The sequence below is a fragment of the Microtus ochrogaster genome, linkage group LG2 (assembly GCF_000317375.1).
Source record: "Microtus ochrogaster isolate Prairie Vole_2 linkage group LG2, MicOch1.0, whole genome shotgun sequence".
Taxonomy (NCBI): domain Eukaryota; kingdom Metazoa; phylum Chordata; class Mammalia; order Rodentia; family Cricetidae; genus Microtus; species Microtus ochrogaster.
In genome coordinates this window covers 24452091-24456794 of record NC_022028.1, presented here as the reverse complement: position 1 = coordinate 24456794, position 4704 = coordinate 24452091, and the positions used below count along the sequence as shown (strand labels likewise).

General features: G+C 45.6%; 1 protein-coding gene across 1 annotated transcript in view; it reads right to left on the bottom strand.

The window, feature by feature from the left end:
* Positions 1–4704, bottom strand: part of Npas2 (neuronal PAS domain protein 2) — a 186131-nt gene that overhangs the window by 20359 nt on the left and 161068 nt on the right. The gene's annotated exons all lie outside the window — the stretch shown is intronic.

The window sequence follows — 4704 nt, the reverse complement described above, 5'->3', positions numbered from 1 at the left end:
TTCCTTTCCTTTTCCTTCCTTCCTTCCTTCCTTCCTTCCTTCCTTCCTTCCTTCCTTCCTTCCTTTCCTAAAGAATTATTTATTTGTTAATGTATACAGTGTCCTGCCTGCATGTATGTCCACAGGCCAGAAGAGGGCACCAGATCTCACTACAAATGGTTGTGAGTCACCATGTGATTTCTGGTTCTTGAACTCAGGACCTCTGGAAGAAGAGTCAGTGCTCTTAACCACGGAGCCATCTCTCCAGCCCCCACATCTAGGTTTTCTATGCACAAACTAACATACTTCTGAGGTCCAAGCAGGCGTATCTGTGTCACGTTAGAAGGGAAAGGCATCGTAGGAACAGGATGGTCCATATACTAACAGTGGGAGAGGGCATGGTATGGCTCATGTTATCCTCGGAGTAGGGCTGGGTCTTATGCCCAACCTTAAATCTTTGCCCAGTGACAGGGTTTGCACCTGTAGTGCTCTTGGTAACTTTCAACCCAGGCCTGAAAGGAGAGGGGGCAGCCCTGCTTCCAGAGAGCCGGTTACTCAGTCTTCCAGGCAGGACAATAGGAGCAGAGGTTGTCGCCAGGTCCACATGCTTTAAAGTTACACTTGTTTTGTAATCATGCTTTGTGACATAAGCTACCTTAGCCACTTACGGCTGTGATACATTATTAGTTTAAGAAAATGCGTCAGTGTTCATGAGGATTCCGATTTAGTGCAGTTTGTGTGGTACACAGTCGATCCGCATTATCTATGAGTTTCCATCTCCAGACTCATCCAGCCTTAGATCAAGACTGCTCAGGGAAGGGTTGCATGCGTACTGAAGCAACTGCGCATGGCTTTGTGCATCATTTCCTAAACAATGCATTACAGCCAGCACTTACGGAGCACGTAGATTGCTGGAGGTGTACGGCCCATCTAAGTAAGATTCAAAGCAGGGGTGTCCAACCTTTCAGCCCATCTGGATCGCACTGGACAAAACCAAATCGTCTTTGGCCCCGTAAAGGCCTTTAGTGAATGGCCTGGTATTTTGTGTGATGGGGGACAGGGTGTTGTCATCGACAGAGTTTAAGAACCACTCAGTCAAGTCACAAAAAAACAATTTAAAATGTTTTAAGTAAGTTTATGACTTTGTGGGCTCACAGTTGTGGGTTGTGGGTGGGACGCTCTTGATCTAAAGAACACAGGAGGATGTGGGCCTATTTTATGGAATGCCGTGCTGTGTCACAAAGGGTCTTGAGTTCCCGTGGATTTTAGTATCTCTGGGGATTTTGGAATCAAACCCTGTGGACACTGGAGGGCAATTGAAGCTCATTTCAAACAGCTGTTTAAGTGATTCAACAGGTCTTCTTCCTTAGGCTTTTAAATTTTCTGTATTGATGCCGGGCGGTGGTGGCGCACGCCTTTAATCCCAGCACTCAGGAGGCAGAGGCAGGCGGATCTCTGTGAGTTCGAGACCAGCCTGGTCTGCTAGTTCCAGAACAGGCTCCAAAATCACAGAGAAACCCTGTCTCGAAAAACCACAAAAAAAAAAAAATTCTGTATTGAGTACACGGGATGTCTTAAAGCTTTGGATATTTGAAATATTGCATTGGTATTGGCTCTGGCAGTTAGTGTGGATTGTTCAGTTTGTGAACTAATTGGACACAGATTAAAGAAAAAAAAACATCAAATGAAAGCAGTGATGGTTTAAGACCCAATTAGAGTTGCAAGAAAAAAAAATCCCATCTATAAGTTGAGTCTAAATGCTGAAGAAACAACTTTAATAATCTCAATAATAATATAATCAGAAGCATGTAAATACTTCTTTGGGCATTGAAAATGCACACTGATAATCCCTGTCGTGGCTCCTACTGTACGTGTCCCATTCCAAGCTCTTAGCTTTGCAGTCTTTAGGGAGGAGATGCTCTTCCTTGCAGCATATGGTAGAGTTGCAGTTTCCGAACCAGGGCAACACAAACATATATCCATCCCAGAGCAGCAGGCTCACATTCCCTGAGTGCCACAGGGGATCTGGAGAGGCAGGGGTGAACCTGCCTCCTGTAGCTGCTGGGAGGAGCGCTCAAAGGCCAGCTCTCCCAGTATCGCATTCACAGATGAAGCTGAGCCACAGGTCTGGGATCCTGAGTGCAGCATAGCTCATCCCAACCCAGGAGCCTGCAGCTGCGAAATGAAGGCTCTTGGTTACTTTAGAGCCTAAGAGAATTTTTTTTTTTAAAAAAAATATTTTATGATTTTTAATTATGTGCACGTACTTCTGTGCAGATGTCTGCATGTGAACGCAGGTGCCCATGGAGGCTGGGAAAAGTCAGATTCACTGACGTTGGAGTTCCACACCACCTGACATGGGTGCTGGGAAGTGAATGCAGGTTCTCTGGAAGCGCAGCAAGTGCTCTCAGCTGCTGAGCCATCTCTCCAGTCCCCACCCCTTTTATTTGAGACAGAGTCTTACTATGTTGCCCTAGATGGCCTAGACATGGTTATGTAGACCAGACTAGAAATGGTTATGTAGACCAGGCTAGTCTGGAACTCACAGATATCTGCCTACTTCTGCCTCCCAAATGCTGGGACTGCAGGTATGTGGCACCAAGCCTAGCAAGAATAATTTCTGGGTACCCATCACCTCAGAATCAATACCCACACACTCGAGCATTAGTGTTTTATAATATCCCAGCTATGTCTTAGCATAAGCTTTGTGACTAGCACATGGGATGAACAGTGTCTCACAGCTTCAGCAAATCCTCAGGCTCAAGTCCTATCACTATATTCCGTTTGACAGGAAATGGTTTGCTTGCTGACTAAGGGTCAAGTTAATGCAAGATTTGTATTTACCTTATAATACAATGCAGACATTGTAGTTGCCTTAAAGACGAGCTACTTGAATTGCAAATAAGGTCCCGCCACTGAGAATGATCTTGGGCAATAGTCATAACTTTTTCAGTGAGTTGGTTTCTTCATTCATATAAAACTCACTGTATCAGTTAGGGTTACTATTACTGTGATAAAACACCAAAGCAAGCTTCAGTTTCCCTGAATAACCCCTTTAGTCCCGGGCCTTCAACTGCTACTGAGGCTGCACCTTCACCAACGGCTTCTTCTGGCCTCCCATGTGCCAGGTCTCAGGCTGTTCACTACAACTCCTTTATGACTTCAAAACCAGTGCCAACTGGGTGACGCTTATTCCGCCAGTTCGGCTGTCAGTACAAGACACAACCTTTGCTGCCCTTGGCACACAGCTTCATGTCCTGACTCTAAGGAAACACTTCTCAGAAGATTTCACCCCATTAATTCTGATCTCTTCTTAATCATTGCTAACTTCCTAGCTCCAGCTGACCAGAACTGATTGTCCCAGCAAAGCAAACGTTTCACTTTGGTGGTTCTGGTCTCTCATTAATCGCAGCCCATTCTTCAGCTCTAACTGATCAGAACCACAGATTCTTCACACCAATGGCCTGGTGGAGTCTTTGCTTCCGTCTGAGACTTCACAGGCCGAGTCTCTGCCCTCTGCATTTCTCTCTACACTTTTATCTCCTACAGAACAGCGCCCCAGGCTTTGCATTCTCAGTGATTCTTTTAAACCCACTTTTAAAAGTTCCAAAGTCTTTCCACGCTCCTTCCAAAAACATGTGGTCAGGTCTATCGCAGCAACACCCTGCTCTCCTGGTACCAATTTCTGTGTTAGTCTGGGTTACTATTGCTGTGCTGAAACACCATGACCAGAAACAAGTTGGGAAGGAAAGGGCTCATTTAGCTTGTGCTACCACATCTCTGTCAGACGCTGAAGGAAGTCAGGACAGGAACTCAAACAGGGCAGGAACCTCGAGGCAGGAGGCAGGAGGCCATAGAGTGGTGCTGTGGCTTGCTCTCAAGGCTAGCTCAGCCTGCTTTCTTAAGAGAACCCAGCACCATCAGCCCAAGGGTGGCTCCAACTACAATGGATTGGACCCTCCCCCATCAATCACAAATTAAGAAAGGCTGGCCTACAGCTGTATCTTAATGGAGGCATTTTCTCCATGGGAGTTCCCTCCTTTCAGACGACTTTAGCTTGGGTCAAGCTGACAGGAAACTAGCCGGCCCAGTGACAGTTGCAGTACATAGTATCCGAAAGGATTAGTGAAGGCAAGACATAGTGCACACTTAAGATGCAGGAAGTGTTGAATGAATACTAGACAAGAACAACGCACTTCAAATAGAAGAGAGAGATCTCTGCTCCTTTGCTTGGGCATATAGGGACCTGGGAAAGGTATGGATGGGAAAAGACACAGCCAAACAGATAAGGGAACAAATCTTTTTGCTCCAACTGTCTCTGGTAGTGTCATGGCGCTAACAGTTTGGTATGTTACCCTGGCCCATCTGTGTTGATCCATAAGGATTAAAACCCTTGTTCTCTTTAGCCTTCCACCCTCCCACTATACGGCCAAGTGAGGTATACATATTTGGACAGCTAGCTGGTTGGCTGTTTGGCTAGACTGAAGGATGTCTCAAAGAACCAATCAAGGAACATGTTGTTCAAGTAGCACAGACACTGAGAGAAGCAATTAATAAATGGGTCCTCCAGAAGCTGAGAAGCTTCTGTAAAGCAAAGGACAAGGTCAACAAGACAAAACGGCAGCTTACAACCCACATCGGACAGAAGGCCGATCTCCAAAATATACAAAGAACTCAAAATATTGGTCATCAAAAGAACAAATAATCCAATAAAAAATGGAGTGT